Genomic DNA, 19,202 nt, shown 5'->3' on the forward strand with positions numbered 1-19,202 from the left:
AATGATATTTTTGGTTCACATTGCTGTCTCTGATTCTTGTTATCTGTTTAATGGCTGTGTAATATTTTTGTTTGGAACCATCATAGCTAAGTAAACATTTCCATTCACTTAGATATTTAACTTGTTTCCAATTTTATACTGTCATTAATTACTTTGATATCAATATATTCAGACAAACGGCATTCATTGTCCCCCCCACCCCTTTTTGTTGGTTATTACCTGAGAATAAATCTCATGAACCCAACTGATGCAAAAATCCTTATAAAGGGCCACCCTGCCTATGAGAGGGATGCTGGAAACATGTCAGGGCATATTTGCCTAGGGGAACTTTATTGGCAGTGCTGGGCAGAGCCAGTCATGCAATTCATGGGACAGTCTCAACCCACAGAGGACTGTGCCACATCCAGTGTCCTGCCCAAAGCCACATACTCAAACCCATATAGCCAACTGATAGCCCAGAGCGTAACTCAGTTACACCAAAGCTTTCAGGTTCTTCCCATCTGGGCCTATGAAGGCTTACGCTCCCTGCGTCTTAAAACTAGAGAAAGCCACAGGACTTGCTTTAGACCAGTGACATGCAAGCGGGTGTGATGTTTCCAGTTATGACAGGTCCCTAACTCAGGGCTTCAGTCTGCTGGAGGCTGCCATGGTAATCCCGTGTATGGATGCAGGCATTGTCCTCTATATTGTTTTTTTATAAATTCCTTTTGTTTTTTTGAAGTATTGTCTTGAATTCTTGAAATTATATCTCTAGATAAGTTATATTATTCATGATTTCATTTCAAGATAGTAAAGGGGGTATTACAAAATATTTTTTATAAAAAAGAGGGCATTAGGTCCCGTATGTTTAAGAATCACAGTACAAAGGTGCCTAGGTGGCTCAGCCAGTTAAGCATCCAACTCTTGATTTCTCTTGATTTTCTTGATCTCAGGGTCGTGGGATTGAGCACCGCATTGGGCTCTACGCTCAGCATGAAGTCTGCTTGTACCTCTCCTTCTGCTCCTCCCCCCACCCCTCTCTCTCAAATAAATAAATAAAATCTTAAAAAAAAAAAAGAATCACAGTACAGTATTATGGGTCAAAGGATGTGAACATTTTTATGTCGGCTGCTATATGAAATAAGTGTAAAAACCAAAACACTCCCAGCAATGGGGGGAAATTAGCTAACTGTAACTAGAACTAAAATTAAAATTATTTGGCAATCAAGTTTCACTGACACATCACTAGGATTAAGATTTACACTGTTTTTGCTAACCTGTTACATTTATGATGGCTTTCACTCCATCTCCCTCTTGTTACAAGAGCGACATCATTCCAAGCATTAAAAATTCCTTTCTCTGATTTCCGCCCTTCCATATATTCCATATTCCACCCTTCTTCATAGCATTTATTGCTGTCTGATGATATAGAGCAAAGCAACTTGTCTCCTGGTTTCTTCTCTTTCTACTGCCTGGAAAGTAAGCGCCAGGAGGTCACAGTTTGTTCATCCTTATGCCATCAGACAACAGAAGACACAGAGTTGAGAGCAGAGGAATCTTCTTCTTCCTTCCTTCCTTCCTTCCTTCCTTCCTTCCTTCCTTCCTTTCTTTCTTTTCTTTCTTTCTTTCTTTCTTGAATAAATTCCCTTCCTGTTTTCAATATTTTATCCAATCTGTTCAATTCCTTAATAATTCCTTTAGGCTATTGTCACTACTTCCACCTTTCTGATTTAAGCAACTTAAATTGGAAAAAAAATTTACTCTAACTAGAACTAAAATTAGAATGATGTAATAATCCAGTTCAGGTGCTAAACTTAAGAGAAAGGACAGACAAATCGGGCTCTGGCAGCTTAGTCATTTTGGATCTTTGCTCCCTTTTCTTTCCTTTTTGTTCCTTGCTTTTGGCATCTTTCCTCTTTTTCTAGGTCATAAGACAAGAAAATATGATTTTAAAAATGAGTTTATTTCCTGCTGTTGATACTCCCTTGGTGAAAGATTAAATGATTGGAGCTATCAGCTACCATGGGGTTTGGGCATTACAGTCTCTAAACCCAATACTTTATTTGATAAATGACCAGAGAGAGGCAAAGAGATCAGTCATCATCTTGATTGGGCATGCGACAAAAATGTGCTTGTTTTCACCCATAGATGTGATCTTAAATACATTATAATATGCTATGGTGTGTGTGTGTGTGTATATGTATCTAAATTTTTTAACTTCCTATTTTAAAATAATTATAGACCCACAAAAAGTTGAAAACCTAAAATAGTACAGAGAGGTTTTATCTAGTCATCACCCAGATTCCACCCCCCCCCAGAGTGAAATCTTACACAGCAATAGTGATTACCAAAATCAGGAAATTCAACACAGTTTTACTTGTAATAGAGATTTCACGATTTGAAAATGAACCCAGTAGTAGATCATTTTGTAAAGTGAAAGAAATATTATCTTTTTGCAATACAAGTGACTACATTCTTAGCTAAGTCTGGTGTTTTGAATACTCACACAAGATTTTCTTAAGGCAACTTGTGATGTTATTTCTTTCCAGGGGACTGTTTTTGTGGTTGTGTTGTTTCTCTGGTTGTTTACACAGTTCTCTGGTTCTAAATATGAGCACTCTTTATTTTCTTCTGTGTATACTTGATTAATCCACAGTGCGCCTGCTCAGGAGCCCCTTTCCTAAGGGAACTCGAGGGGACTGGGGAGTCAGAACAGCCGTGTGCTTGCCTTTTTAAAAAGATCCCATCTGTAGGAGGAATCAAGCTAATCTACAGCCAACATTTGGAAACTATGAGTCTAAGCAATTGTGCAGAATAATGACATCATAAACATGCATTTATAATGAATATCATATGCATCAGGGAACACTGATTATATAACACCAATAAAAGTTATTATTATTATTTTTTTAGGTCAAATGGCTTTTCAAGGCACCTATGAAGCAACTAGCATTTCTACATACTAAGTATTTCACTGATTTATGGCAGGTACGGTGAAACTTGGATGAAAAAGTCTTAACGAGTCCTGTCTGCTGCCAAGACAGAAATATTGGGAGCCAATTAGAACAGAAAACACGGTGTCTAAGGAAAAGCCACCAGACATCATCCATTATGTAAAAAGGACGAGCCAGGAAGTGGGGCTGCACTCAGGCTTGAACCACATAGGGTGCTGGGGCCACACAAAGCGGCAGTACGTACGGCACTGGGACCCCAAATCACGCCCTAGGCAGGACCATCTATGTCATTTGGAGCCCAATGCAAAATGAAAATGCAGGTCCCCTTGCTCAAAAATTACAAAGAATTTCAAGATGCTGAAAGCAGAGTGTTAAACTCCAGCACAGGCCCTTCTGAGTGTGAGGTCCCATATGACTGTCCAGGTTTCACCCCATGAGGCTGGACCCAGCCGTCAGGGTCTCAGTAGGGCTGCTGACACAAATGTCACTGCATGTCCCATATTTCTACTACATCGACATCTGGCAACCCTAGGTTCCTGAGGGCAGCTCAGGTGTCACTCAGGGTGTGAGACTGAAGAAAAAGCCAAGTGGACATGATTCTCCAAGCCCGTAACTTTTTTCCTCTTTTAGGTGTTAGACATCCCATCAAGGTGAGATTTCTTTGAGGGGAACTTTTAAAAAATTCCCTGGCTAGAAGAAAAGGAAGGAAGGAAGGAAGGAAGGAAGGAAGGAAGGAAGGAAGGAAGGAAGGAAGGAAGGAAGGAAGGACAGGGAGAGGGAGGGAGGAGGAATGGAGGGAAAGGAGAGGTGAGGAGAAGAGAGGAAGAGCTGTTTTAACACAGAAACCCACATGTACAATGCTCTGAGTAATTGTTGGGCCTTAAACGTGGATTTGAACTTTATACTTTAGGAGGAGGGACAGACCCAAAGCCGTGATGTAAGCCCAGTGAAAACTCCTGCACTGCTCAGTAGAGCTTAGGAGTGGTCAGTTTTTTGGTTTGGTTTTTTTGTTTTGTTTTGTTTTGGTTAAATCTGGATTAAATTTAACTTATTTTCCCAATGTCTCCTCCCAGTAGGAAATGAAGTACATCCCTGTGGTTTCCTTCCTTCATGCCACCCACATTTACAGAACACGCACTGTGTGCAAGGCACCCACTGCCGATATTGAGCATGGTGGGGATTACAAAGAAGAGTAGGAAACATCTGTCCCGCAAGTGGCAAGGTAAGCTTCATTCATTTGTTCATTCATGTGTTTAATACCTAATAGTAACAACTGCCTTTTTTTTTTTTTTGAGCACCTACTAAGGCTAAGATCTGTTCCCAACTCTTGACATGGAATGACTAATTTAATCCTCCTGACAACTTTGGGTAGTTAACAGAATCATCCCATTGCCCAGATAAGGCGACTGAGGCCTAGAAAGGTTAGGCAAGTTGCCAGGCTCACACAGCTAGGAAGTGGTGGAGCTGGGACTGAAGCCCAGAGCCCATGCTTTTCATAATTCCACACTGCACTGCACTTCCTGTGCGCAAGGCTGTGTGCTGGGCACCGGGGGCACCGAGAGAATGCAAGAAGCCAGTGTGCTGGGGAGACTGTCAGGAGGACAGAATAATGGGATGAGGGTGACAGAGGTGACTTCAAAGTTCACTGGGTACGGTGTGGGGCAGCGCAGGGAGGGGCACTAGCAACCAAGGCCCTCACACTTGGCGACAGTTCTGCCGGGGAGAAGGAAGTGGGGAGGGGAGACGAGGGCTTTCCCCCTGCAGGAGGAGCACCTTTAAAGGTATAAGCGTGGAGAAGCATGGGCACCCGGAGTGTGAGCAGGCCGGGGCTGGCTGGTAAGAGCGGACTCCACGCCGAGGGGCACAGCCAGGACAGCAGACCCGGGGGCTGAAGGGAATGAAGTAGCAGGAGGCTGCCTGAGGAGCCATCCCTGCTGTCGAATTCCTGACCCACAGAACCCATGAGCGCAGTGAAGTGCTTGTGGTTTTATGCCACCAAGTCTGGAAGTTTGGCGAGTATTAAGCAGCGACAGACAACAGGACAGGAAATTCTTCCAGTCCCCATTCACCCTTTATCCTCCTCTTCCATTGTCTACCTCTCTTTCTCTCTTAATCCCTCCCCTGCCTGTCCTCCTTCTCCTCTTCCTCCTCCTCCTCCTTCTCTCCACCCCCACCCCCTTCTCTCCTTCCCTCTCTGCTCACTGATTTGCCACCAGGCCTGATGCCTTTCCATGCACCTGGACCACATGATATCAGCCTGCTCCTGCCATGTACTCTCGCCCTGAGCTGCTGTGGCCCCAGGCCGCACCCGGCTCTCGCACCTGGGCCTTGCTCTCCTTCCACAGATTTGACTTGATCTTCTGCTCTAGTGCTGGACAGAGCCTTCCTGCTTTCTGCCTTAACCCTAATCTCGGCTGCTTCTGGAAACACTGCCCATAGCTACAAGGAAAGCCCCTTGCCTGGCCCAGCCCAAACCAGGCCCCTTGCATCACAGCACCCACTAAGCATTTACTAAGCATCTATTATGCGCCCTGCACTACACTAGCAACCAGTTAACATTACTGAGCTTTTCATTATACGTGCCAATAACCACAGTTAATGCTTTGCCTGTGTTCTCTCATTTAATCCTTATAACACCCCTATAGATTCTGGGTTATCACCTCCACTTTTAAAATGTAGAAGGGGCCTCCAAGAGACAAGGAACTTATCTCTATTTAATGCTATATAAATAAAGCTCCATATAAATATGGATTATATCAAAGAAACTATATAAATAAAACGACGAACCCACTGACCATGGAATTCGTAATCAAATGGAGAATAAGCAACACCAGGACACAGCCTTGAGTGAGCCCCTACTGTGTGCTGAGTATTTGATGGGAGTAATTACAAGAGTCCTACCGGGTGCGGATGATGCCCGGGGTGCAGGTGGGGGCTCAGAGAGGCTAAGCCAAGGGTTTCACAATCAGTCAGGGTGGGCAAATCTGGTCCCCGAGGCCTCCCTCCCAGGCTTTCAAGAAGGCCTTCCTCCAGAGCCTCCTCCTTTGTGGGTTCTGTAGTGACAGATCAGATGTGGGGACTTCCTGCCGCTACAGGTCAGCCCCAAACCCTGAAGCCTGGCAGGCAAACTCTCAGCAATGTGCTGGACTACAAGAAGGGAGCTCCTAAAGCCTACCCCCTCTCCTCACTCCTCCCCAGGGACCGGCCCAACCTCATCCATCAGCTTCTGTGGCCATGTTTGCTAGAGCAGAAGCTTTCAAAGGAGGTAAGCAGGCTAGGGCTGGAGGTCTGCACCCACTGAGTGCCAGGCTCTGTGGCTCAGCATATCCCACAGACATGTTTTCTTTGACCTCTCCCTGTCCACCCTTTCACATTAAGAACAAACGATGTGTTTCCTCTTCTCTTGCAAAATTGGAATTTCTGGAGAGCCTGAACCCATGTTCCCTTGAGGCAGCAGTCAGTGGAAAGTAAGCAGCAGCAGCCCCCTGGAGAGGGCAGGGGCCCGCGTCTGCACCAGTCCCCACTGCGCTCTGAGATTTCAGGGGCCTGCTGCAGTTACCTGGGTCTCTGCCTGGCCCTGAAGACCCTTGATCTGGTAACCCGTGGCATGGGCCTCATCCAAGGATGCCAAGGATCTCCATGCAGCCAGTGTAAGGAGCCTGGGAGTGGGCCCCTGACCCCCACCTCTGTCCCTTCCCACTTCCTGGCCTCATCAATCAGCCACCTGTGGCCAGCACAGTTCTCCTTGAATGGTGGTGCCCAGCTCAGGAACACACTTTGTAGGACAGGGGCTACTGGTCAGCTGTCTGCGACTAGCTACCATTGGCCCCCACACAGTCTTTGCTTTCTGGCCCACACCTTGTCTCACTGAAGAGGTAGAAAATGCCCAGTGCTCACCCCCAGCTCCCATGCAGCTAGGTCATTGGCAAATTGCACCGTCCTCGCCAGTGAGATCTCAGAGGAATTCCGCTGATGGTTTCTGGGCAAGGTTTCTGGAATGCCCTTTAAGATGCAGATGAGACCATCCAGGAACCTCTCAAATGTCGGTGGAGTTGAATGCTGGAAAGAGGCTTGGGCCTTAAGGGCAGACAGGTCACTGAGCCAGCTCTGGGGTTACCACGGAGGATGATACTCGTTCTTATGGTTTAGGCCACGTTGGCGGGTAAGTGTGTTACATGCAGCCAGCTGTGTCCTGACTGCTAACCCCACTGGCAGCTGGGTCCAAGTTGAACTCCCCGACTCTATCTTGTCCACTTTCCCCAGTGTACACCTGCTGCTGTTGTCCCAGGTCTTCTCAGCCCCATCCCCCCAACCTTGCCTTCCAACCCCTCCCCTCTCCCCTCTCCCTGCTCCATGCGCTCCTATCTGCCCCTTACAGCAAGCTTCCCTGCAGTGCACGCATGTGTGTTCAGCCTCTCCTGAAGCCCACCCCCTAACAACAACAAAGCTTGTCCAGTGGAGTTGGTTGGAGTAGATATTACTGGTACACTTATTTTCTTTTATTCAAAAGGGTAAGTAACTGAAGTTTTACATCTGGACTAAATAAATAAATAAATAAATGAAGGTAATGAGGAGAATGTTAAGAAAGGAAATCCTACGAAGTTTTCTGTATCTTGAGTAAGGCGCAAACCCTTTCGGAAGGAAAACAAAAATTCCCCTTAACCCTCAATGTTGACTTAAGTTGTTTCAAATTATAATGTTACTTGAACATGTTCAAACATTTAACTAGATATAAACACCTTATGTTTGTGGCTCTGGTTCAATTATAAACTATGAAATTAAATACAAGCAAAACTATAAAACTAATGAGATTCATATCAACAGCCCTAATAATATGTGGCAGACTGTTTTGCAGCATGAACTTGGCCCTCCACGGCTGTGTGGGTTCCTGGGGATGGGTTATGCCCACGCCTCTGAGGGCTGGGGGAAAGAGGCCCTTCCCCTTCCAGGCTCAGACTACGAAATCTTCCTGCAGCAGCACGTCATAGCAGCCCTTGGTCTTCACTTGGCACAAACGCATTGTTTTAGTCATAGAAAACCTACATTTGTTCTTCTCTCGTGGGTTCCTGGTGACCAAGGCGATATTACTTGGTGCCAAAGGGCTTGTAAATTTAAAGGCGAGGGCCAGAACCCCACGGCAGTCTCTGGTTATATGGTTGTTATCCAGACAATCTACATAACTCACTTGGACTATTTCTCTTTAGATTATCATCAGAATTAAAACAAATAATTAACACATTCTCGTAAAGAACTCATAGATCCCAACTTGAAAAACAATGCCAAAACCAATCTCGCTGTAGAGAAAATGAAGTCACCTGGGAGAGCGGAGAAATAAAGATAAACAAGTGGGCCAGATTCAGAAGGCTCCCTTTTTCCAAAATCTCACACATGGGGCCCTTGGGGAGAGCTTTCACTATTTAGATGCTAAAACATCTGGTTTTGAAAACACTGGTGCCAGCTTTGGGTATTGGTCATTGGATTTAGAAATAGAAAAATAGAATGCCTGTTCGAATTACTTTGCTTGGCTTTTCTAAGAAGGGCATCACCCAAAAGTCCCTCCAAGTTCCCCCAAATGATCACATTTTGTAAATGCTTCATGTCAGTTCTATGCCCTAAGCAGAACTTCAAGCTGTCCTCCTCACTCCATTTCAATGCCACCACCCTGGCCTGGACACCACCATGTTCCTCAAGGGTGAGACTTGGTCCCAAGCCCACTCTCGGCTGCTCCACACATGGACTTCACAGCTTTGACTAGGCCAGCCTCGGCCTGCCTCTCTGGTCTCAGTTCACACACCTCCCCCCAGTTTTTGCTGCCATCACCAGAGGTGCTTTTGGACGTAACTCCCTATCTGTAGGTCTTAGGGAAGATCCTTTGAACCATTTGCCCCTGATTCTGCTGGATCCAGCAGGCCCTCAGCCTACCCCCTTGTTTTCTCTCTCCGAGAGCCCTCAGATTAGGAAGGCATTGTTGGTGGGAATGCAAGCTGGTACAGCCACTCTGGAAAACAGTGTGGAGGTCCCTTAAAAAGTTAAAAATTGAGCTACCCTATGACCCAGCCATTGCACTACTGGGTATTTACCCCAAAGATACAGACGTAGTGAAGAGAAGGGCCATATGCACCCCAATGTTCATAGCAGCATTGTCCACAATAGCTAAATCGTGGAAGGAGCCGAGATGCCCTTCAACAGATGACTGGATTAAGAAGCTGTGGTCCATATATACAATGGAATATTACTCAGCCATCAGAAAGAACGAGTCCTCAACATTTGCTGCAACATGGATGGCACTGGAGGAGATAATGCTAAGTGAAATAAGTCAAGCAGAGAAAGACAATTATCATATGATTTCTCTCATCTATGGAACATAAGAACTAGGATGATCGGTAGGGGAAGAAAGGGATAAAGAAAGGGGGGTAATCAGAAGGGGGAATGAAACATGAGAGACTATGGACTCTGGGAAACAAACTGAGGGCTTCAGAGGGGAGGGGGGTGGGGGAATGGGATAGACTGGTGATGGGTAGTAAGGAGGGCACGTATTGCATGGTGCAGTGGGTGTTATACACAACTAATGAATCATCGAACTTTACATTGGAAACCGGGGGATGTACTGTATGGTGACTAACATAATATAATAAAAAATCATTAAAAAAAAAAAAAAGGAAGGCAGCTGATCCTTCAGGTAAACAGACGTGTCATCCACAACCCCATCACCTCTGTACCACCTGCTCCTCTTGTCATCCTGATCTCAGGCACTTTAGAACTGATGCTCCATGGCCCTGAGATTGGGTTTGACCCAAACTTCACCTTTGTTTTTAGGGATATCTGTACTTTTCTCCTACTGCCATCTCAACCTCTCCACCTGCTGCTCAGCTATAGCCAGAAGGCTGGGGCCCCAGGGAGAATGTTCTTTCTGGTTTACTCTGTGGGTCCTTCCACGGGCAGGGGGAGTCCAGGTTTAGCAGCCTGAGGTCCTGTCCTAACCTAACATCATACCGGTCCCAAGGCCCCATTCTAGCCCCTGAGGTTCTGCTTGTCTGGGAGAAGAAGAATGTGGAATTCTCTCCAGTGGTAGGGGTGGAGAGAACACTAAGGCTAGAGGGTGAGGAGTGTGCATGCCTGTGTGCACGTGTGTGCACATGCATGTGAGAGAAGGGGGGGACTGATCTTCGTTGTCTCTTTCAGAGAGGCTTTCATTTCTTTGTTACTCTTCATTCCTTCTCTTTTTTCACTTTCATATTTAAAGGAGGGATTTTTTAAGAAAATGGTTTTTAAATATACCTTATTTTAAAAATTCAAGCCATATTAAATGGTCTTAAATAAAAAGTAAACTTCTCTTGCCCAATCCCTTTCTTCTAAGACCTCACTCCATAAATAACCATTTTTAAGTGAGGTTTGTTCTGCCAGAAGGAGACACTTCCAAGTGTCAAGCTGAAACAGATTGTCGTGTCCTGTTTTAGTTTGCGTATTATCTGGAGCATGCTTTTCTTGAGTGATTTTATTTTTCCTGAAATCTTAAAGGACTCTCCACGCCTTGTTTCAAGAAGAAACATATGCCTTTTCCATCCCATCACTAAGATCTTCCTGCTTTTTAATCATTCTATTTGTTGAACCAAAATCATTTCCTTCTGAAGCCATTCTTTTGATCCCTCTGACTTCCTGTTCTAATTGGGACTAATTGTGTCCCAGGCTCACCACACCACTACTCCCCAGCTATTTCTTTATACATACTCCTCTTGGATTAGCTCCAGAAAGCATACATGTCTTTCTAATTCTTAATTCCTTTTATGCTTTTTTGCAGTTCATCTATAAGTAATGTGTTTTTTTTTTTCAGAAAGTGCACAGCAGGTAAACTTCATGAGCAATTGAATATCTGTAAGTCTTTATTTTGCCTCATATTTGATCAATAGTTTGGCTAGCTACGAAATTTTAATTCAGGATAACTTTCTTCTGAATTCCAAAGGCATTGTTCCATTTTATTCTAGAGCCTTGCCACTCAAGATGTGGTCTGCAGACGAGCAGCCTCAGCATTACCTAGGAGCTTGCTGGAAATGCAGAACCCCAGAGCCACCCCAGAATCTGAATGTGAACAGGATCTCCAAGGATGTGTGGATGTGTTAAACTTGTGTTGTTCTAGCCTTCAGCACTGCTGCTAAAAGGGCTGAGCCAATCTGATCTCTTTTTTTGGTAAGTAATCTGATATTTTTTTTCAGTCTAAGGTTTGGGAACCCTCTTTTTGTCCTTACCCAGTGATCTAAAATTCTCCAGGCTGTTTTTAGGCTCTCTTCAGATCTGGAAAATCTTCTTTTATTTCTCTAATTTTGTCTGCCTGTCTGTATTCTCTGTTTTCTTTTTCAGGAATGTCATTGATTTCCTTGATTGATCATCCATATCTTTTATTTCCTCTTTATTTCCCTTCATTTGGTTTTTCTGATCTTCATTCTGAAAAACTTTTCTCAAATTCATCTTTCAGCAAAATTTTAAAATTTTGCAAATGTCTAATTTTAATTTACTGTGTTTCTCTGTACTATGGTTACTATGGTTTAATGTAATGCTCATTTGTCATAGCAGGCTGTTCTTGTTTTATGGATGCAGTGTTGTCACAAACTCTAAGGATACTAATTAGTTTTCATTTCTCTGTTTTGTTTCTTACAGTGCCAGTAGTTCTGTTTGTTCATCTTGCTCCTTCATTTTCATGTTGTTGGTTTCCCTTGAATGCCTGATCACCCTCATTAGAAAATATTATGGAATTATTGTTCATTTGCTTAGGTATGATGATGGTATTGTACTCAGTAAGAAACTGTCTTTATTTTAGAAAATGAATGCTGAAGTTTTTACAGATGTCTGCAATTTACTTTCACATGGCTACACACACACACACACACACATACACAGAATAAGAAAGAGGACATTTAGGGGCACCCTGGGTGGCTCAGTCAGTTAAGCATCTAACTCTTGATTTCTGCTCAGAACATGATCTCAGGGTCCTGAGATCAATCCCTGCATTGTGCTCCATGTTGGGCTTGGAGCCTGCTTAAGATTCTTTCTCTCTGTCTCCCTCTGCCTCTTCACCACCCCCTCCCGCCCCCAAGCAAGCACGCTCTCCCTTTCTCTGAAAGAAAGAAAGAAAGAAAGAAAGAAAGAAAGAAAGAAAGAAAGAAAGAAAGAAAGAAAGAAAGAAAGAAAAAAGAAAGAGGACATTTAAATATAGCAAAGTATTAACACTTAGAAGTGGCAGATCTACTCAAGTAGAGAATATAATCCAAGTGTTACTGTACTAGTCTTCCCATTTTTCTCTTGAAATTTCTACTTGAAATTTTTCTAAGTAAAAGTTGGAAATAACAAGAAAAACAAAATAATACCTGAATATCCTTGGGAAAATACCCTTGGAGGCCTAAAATCTCTAAGGAATCAGATTTCTTATAGGAAACCAGATACACAGTCTTTAAGCAAGTTAGACCATAGGTCATTTGCATTTTTGCATATTTCTCTACTTGCAGAGTAATGAACAATGTATGCAAAGCCTCTGACTGATAATCTTTAGGAAATCTGCCAGAGTGGATTGGGAAGGCACCTGCCCTGTTGTATCTCTAATGAAGCAAAGAAAGTTATAATGGGATTTCATGGGTGTGGGTCATAATTGGATTTGGTGGAGGACATAATTAAATTTCACCCAGGGCCTACAACCTCTGCCCCAGGAAAATAATGAAAGGGTCAGAGGACCTTCCATCTTGCTTAAAGGGAAATAGGTAAAGGCTGCAGAAACTCTATAGTGTATGCCTACTCTTTCCCATCTCCTCAATCATGGGACAGCAGCCCCACCACTTTCAAGATCATAAGAGTTTCACCTTGGGGCAGAGGGTTGAAAGCACTGTAGATAACACTGGAATGCTATGAAACTCACTGACCAATTTCTGCTATCCCCTAGTCTCCTAAATTTTCTATCTCTACTTCAGGAAGTAGAACCAAAGCAAAATCCAGCCCAGAGAAAGGTAGCCTTCCCAGTACGGGCAGATTCCAACACTCAAGCGGAAGGCCAGGTTGACCAGTTCAGGCAGCCAGAGCCACCTCTCTATCGCTGTGTGGGAGAGGTATCTCCAATTGTGTAGCCTGAAAGCTCTGGGTACAAAATAGGACTTGTCAACTGACAGGTGTCCTGTAGGCTGTGTCAATTGGTGGCAAGCAGGCAGGCTGACCCTCCCCCCAGCACAAAACTTAATGTGTGTAGAGGTCTTGGTCTCTCACCCAAGGAGACCAAGCCCTTCCTTGGAAGGCTGTCAAATGTCCTTTTCCAGAACAGTTTCCAGAATTGTGGCAGATGTTACTAGTGTAGTGAAGGTTTCTGATGCAGGAGCCCAGCCATCCTGCAGCTAGGCAGGGCTTTACAGAAATGCCTGGCTCTCTGCCCCAATCCCTCTCCTGCTCTCAATCCCCGTGATTCAGGGTCTTTCCAGAGATACCCAAAAGTAATGACTCTCACCACCAGCCCTCTCCACTTGGGTTGACCCATCATTCCCATCCCATCTGCTTTCCATTCTCCAGAAAGAGGTCAAGTTCCTTGGTCCTCTGATGGCCCCTTTCCCACAGCCAGTGTCCCTGCAGATCTGTTCCTTTCTATTCTTTCTTCCAGTTATTTCAATGGGATTTGACGAGGAAGGAGCAGTAATGTGGGTGTTCATGTCATCATCCTCCTGAACCAGAAGTTCTTCCTTCGGTTTTCAGTCGTCCTATTCATGCTGTAGTGTCTAAATAGCTTCTTCTTTCTTCCTAACTCTGGATGCCTTGGGATCACTTCCCCACCCACCACACCTTTCACCTTCCTTCTTCCTAGCAAATCAGGAAGGGCATCTGCCTTATCTTACCGCACCACTGCAGAAAAGAGTACAGCAGGCCAGAGACTGCTATTCTTGGAAAGGCCTGTTCGCAAGGATAGCGCTTGGCTGGCATCTGGGAACTTGGATTTGGGGAGAGTTCCCACCATTTCCTGACTGATAAGTGTGGCTCACTGTGACCAAACTGTTTGTGCAAACACTATGGTTTATGCTGACCACCTGTTTTCCTTCTCAAAGTCTGGATTTTGAGGTACACTAAGTAGAGGGGACCTACATGACCAGCCCCCAATAAAAACCTTGCATACTGAGTGTCTAATGCACTTCCCTGCTACACAATATTTCACATATACTGTCACAATTATTGCTGGAAGAGTTAAGTATGTCCTGTGTAACTCCAGTGGGAGAGGAGTCTTAGAAACTCATGTCTGGTTTCCTTCAGACTTTGTCCCATGTGCCTTTTACCTTTGCTAATTTTGTGTTTTATCCTTTTGCTACAATAAATCCTAACTCAGAGTATGACTACATGCTGGGTCCTGTGAGTCCTAGAGAACTGTCAAACCTGAGGGTGATCTGGGGACTCCTGACACATACTATTTATAAAATAAATGTTTCTGCCTAAGAATAATCATGGCTTGAGGTAGTATTTTTTGGGCACATGTCCGAAAGATGTCTGTCTGGAAAACTGGCCAAAGAAGGTCATTACTGGTTTTAAGGTCGCTGGTTATCTCCTTTCTGGAAGACTGAGCCATTCCTGGCTTCCTTCCTCAGCCTGGGCCTTGAAGGCCTTCCATGGGGTCTCACTGCAAGGATGCTCTGCCTTTTTGTGCTGCCACGCGTCTTCCTGGGCAGGCAGCTCAGCCTCCCTCTTGCCCAGCATCCCTGCATTACTGCCCCACCGTGGTTCACAGTCCCTCCCTCTCCTTGCCCATTCTCCCATTTACGTGACAAATAGCAAGCCGTCCCTATCTTTCCCTATGCTTCCATTTTCATTCATAGTTAGAAACTGTGACCATCCCCTAGGTAAATTCAACAATCTGTCCATGGTGCCCACAAGCTAGAGCTTGCAGTGAAAGCACTGAATCATAATTTCAGACTCAGATGACACCGAACCACATGCTAAAGTTTAAAACACACTCCCAGAAGAGAAAGTTGTTGAAAAACCACACACTTGATCACCAGCTGAGATGGAGAATGTGAAGTAGTGTAATGTCTGATTATTGAATATTCTTTTTTTTAATAAAAGATTTATTTGAGAGAGAGAGGGCACAAGCAGGAGGGGCAGAGGAAGAGGGTGAGAGAATCTCAAGCAGACTCCATGCCAAGGGTAGAGCCCAACGTGGGGCTCAGTCTCAGGACCCCAAGATCATGACCTGAGCTGAAACCAACAGTCAGACGTTTAACCAACTGTGCCACACAGGTGCCCCTCTGATTCCTGAATAGTCTTAAGGAGAGGTTTTTTAAAGCAACATTTAGGTAGGAGGGAGACAAAAAAGCAGGCAACTGTTAATCTAGCCCAAATTAAATGGCAGTTCTTAACTACAGATATCTCTAAAAGCTAAAATAATAAGGGGGCAGGGGAAAGCTGCCACTAAGTACCCTCTAACATTTAGTTTCCAGTAGACTAAACTTACAACTGAATAGCATTCCAGAAATGTCTGTACTACTCTTTAAGTTAGCCAATTTTTCATGATAAAAATGTTTTTCATTAAAAAATTCATTTCAATATAAAATTTTTCAAACATCCAGAGCCTTTACAACATAAAGAACTATCTCCAACATTTTGATGTATTTCTTTTTTTAATATTTCTTTTTAAACTTACCCATGCAAAGGTTTCTGTTCTTTTTTGTTTAACTTTTTATTTTTTTAAAGATTTTATTTATTTATTTGACAGAGAGAGAGACAGCCAGTGAGAGAGGGAACACAAGCAGGGGAGTGGGAGAAGAAGAAGCAGGCTTCCAGCGGAGGAGCCTGATGTGGGGCTCGATCCCAGAACGCTGGGATCACACCCTGAGCCGAAGGCAGATGTTTAATGACTGTGCCACCCAGGCGCCCCTAACTTTTTATTTTTATGTAATTGTATGAATGCAGATGTAAGAAATGATTCAGAGAGACCTCATGTACCCTCCACCATAACATCTTGCGAAACACTGCACTGTTTACAGTTCAATATCACAATCAGGAAAAATGATGCTGGTACAATCCACAGAACTCACTCAGCTTTTGCTAGTTTTACATGCAGGTGTGTGTGTGTGTGTGTGTGTGTGTGTGTGTGTGTGTGTGTGTGTGTGTGTTTAGTTCCCTGCAGTTTTATCACATGTGTACATCTATGTGACCACCGCATAACGAGACACGGAACAGTTCCATCCCCAGGATCCCTCATGCTACCTTTGTCTAATCACAGCCACTTGCCTCTCTTTTCCCTCCCTCACTGCTGGCGATGCTGACCTCATCTCCAGCACCATGATTTTGTCATTTCTAGAATGTTATATAAATGTGATCATAGAGCATGGGACCTTTTAAGATTGGTTTCTCTCAGCATCCAAGTTGGTGAGAGTCTCAACAGTTGTTTGTGTTTTACTGCTGAGTATGGTATGGACATGTCAGTCAGGCCACCCAGTCACCCAGAGAAGGACACTTGGATTCTTTCCAGTTTGGGGTTGTGACGAATACACTGGCTATGAACATTCACATGCAGGTTTTTGTGTAAACATATGTTTTCATTTCTCTGAGAGTAAATGTCCAAGAGTATAATTTCTGGTAAGCACGTGTTTAGTTTTTAAGAAACGGCATACTTTCTTCTAGAGAGGCTGTAACATTTTATATACCCACTAGTAATGTATGAGTGATCCACTTTCTCTGCTTCCTTTGACATGATATAAAATATTATTAATATTTTTAAAATGTTAGCATTTTGATAGGTTTGCAGTGGTATCTCAACGTGGTTTAAATTTGCAGTTCCCTAAGGCTAAGGATGTTGCCTATCTTTTCATGTTCACATTTGCCATTGGCATATCCTCTTCAGTGAAATGTCTGTTCATGTCTTTGGCCTGTTTCATAATTGGATTGTTTTTTATTGTCGAGTTTTGAGGATTCTTTATGTCTTCTGGACTCAAGGACTTTGTCAGATGTGTGGTTTGCAATTATTTTCTCCCAGTCTTTAGATTGTCTTTTCATCTCCCTTCATAGTCTTTCACAAAGAAAAACGTTTCAATTTTGATAAAGTCTAGTTTTTCAATTTTTCCTTTTATGAATTGTGCTTTTGATGTCAAATCTAAGATTTTTTTCTGGTCTGAGCTCTCAAAAATTTTCTCTTAAAATTTTTTGTAAAAGTTTTTATCATTGTATGTTCTATATTTAAGTAGTTAATTTTGAGTTAAAACTCTTACTAGGTATGAAACTTAGTTTGGGGTTCATTTTTTGAAGACCCTCCATACTGTCTTCTATATTGCCTGTCCCAATTTACAATCCCACCAACAGTGCACAAGGGTTCCCTTTTCTCTGAATCCTTGCCAGTTTTTTTTTAGCTTTTGGTCTTGTTTTGTTTCTATAAAAGCCATCCTAACAGGTGTGAGGTGATAGCTCATTGTGGTTTTCATCTGCATTTCCCTGGTGATCAGTGATGTTAAGCACCTTTTCATGTACCTGTTGGCCATTTTTAGGCCTTCTTTAGAAAAATATCTATTCGGGTCTTTTGTTCATTTTTAAATTGGGTTATTTTCTTTTTTGTCACTGAGTTGTATAATTTCCTTATATTTTGTATATTAACCTATTATCAGATAAATGGTTTGCAAATACTCCCTCCAATTCCATACATTGCCTTTTCATTTTGTTCATTGTTTCTTTTTGAGAAGAAGCCTTCTAGTTTGATGCAGTCCTACTTGTTTACTTTCAGTTTTGTTGCTTGTGTTTGGGTATCATATCCAAAAAAATTGTTGCCAGGACCAATGTCTAGGAGCTTTTCCCCTGTTTTCTTCTGGAAGTTTTACTGTTTCAGGTCTTATATTTAAGCATATAATCCATTTCAAGTTAATTTCTGTGAGTGGTGTAAGATAGGGGTCCAATTTCTTTCTTTTGCATGTCAATGTCCAGTTTTCCCAGCACCATGGACAGAAAAGATTATCCTTTCTCTATTGAGTATTCTTAGCTCCTTTGCCATATTAATTGACTGCACATGCATGGATTTATTTCTGGGCTCTTGAGTCTGTTCCATTAGTCCATACGTCCTTCTTTATGCCAGTACCACCAGTACCACACTGTTTGGATTATTATAACTTTGTAATATAGTTTGAAATCAGAAAGTGTGATGCCTCCAGCTTTGTTCTTCCTCAGGATTGCTTTGGTTATTCAGGGTCCTTTGTAGTTCCATACAAATTTTAGGATTCTTTTTTCTTTTTCTTTTTTTTTAATAATAATTTTTATTATTATATTATGTTAGTCACCATACAGTACATCCCTAGTTTTTGATGTAAAGTTCCATGATTCATTACTTGTGTATAACACCCAGTGCACCATGCAATATGTGCCCTCCTTAATACCCATCACCAGCCTATCCCATTCCCCCCCACCTGAAGCCCTCAGTTTGTTTCTCAGAGTCCATAGTCTCTCATGCTTCATTCCTCCTTCTGCTTACACCTCCTTTCTTCTTCCCTTTCTTATCCTACCGATCTTCCTACTTAAGTTCCATAAATGAGTGAAACCATATGATAATTGTCTTTCTCTGCTTGACTTATTTTGCTTAGCATTATCTCCTCCAGTGCCGTCCATGTTGCAGCAAATGTTGAGGACTCGTTCTTTTTGATGGCTGAGTAATATTCCATTGTATATATGGACCACAACTTCTTAATCCAGTCATCTGTTGAAGGGCATCTCAGCTCCTTTCACGATTTAGCTATTGTGGACAATGCTGCTATGAACATTGGGGTGCATATGGCCCTTCTCTTCACTACGTCTGTATCTTTGGGGTAAATACCCAGTAGTGCAATGGCTGGATCATAAGGTAGCTCAATTTTTAACTTTTTAAGGGAACTCCACACTGTTTTCCAGAGTGGCTGTACCAACTTGCATTCCCACCAACAATGTAGGAGGGATCCCCTTTCTCCACATCCTCTCCAACATTTGTTGTTTCCTGCCTTGTCCATTTGTGCCATTCTAACTGGCGTAAGGTGGTGTCTCAGTGTGGTTTTGATTTGAATTTCTCTGATGGCTAATGATTTTGAACATTTTTTCATGTGTCTGTTAGCCATTTGTATGTCTTCATTGGAAAAGTGTCTGTTCATATCTTCTGTCCATTTTTTGATTTGATTATTTGTTTCCCGTGTATTGAGTTTGAGAAGTTCTTTGTAGATCTTGGATCCTAGTTTTTTATCTGTAGTGTCATTTGCAAATATCTTCTCCCATTCCGTAGGCTGCCTCTTAGTTTTTTTGACTGTTTCCTTGGCT

General features: G+C 43.1%; 1 protein-coding gene across 1 annotated transcript in view; it reads right to left on the bottom strand.

Moving 5' to 3' along the window:
• Window positions 1–19,202, bottom strand: part of ACOXL (acyl-CoA oxidase like) — a 306,567-nt gene that overhangs the window by 115,693 nt on the left and 171,672 nt on the right. The gene's annotated exons all lie outside the window — the stretch shown is intronic.

This window comes from Ursus americanus, chromosome 7, assembly GCF_024610735.1.
Source record: "Ursus americanus isolate L20-20 chromosome 7, mUrsAme1.1.p, whole genome shotgun sequence".
NCBI classification, from domain to species: Eukaryota; Metazoa; Chordata; class Mammalia; order Carnivora; family Ursidae; genus Ursus; species Ursus americanus.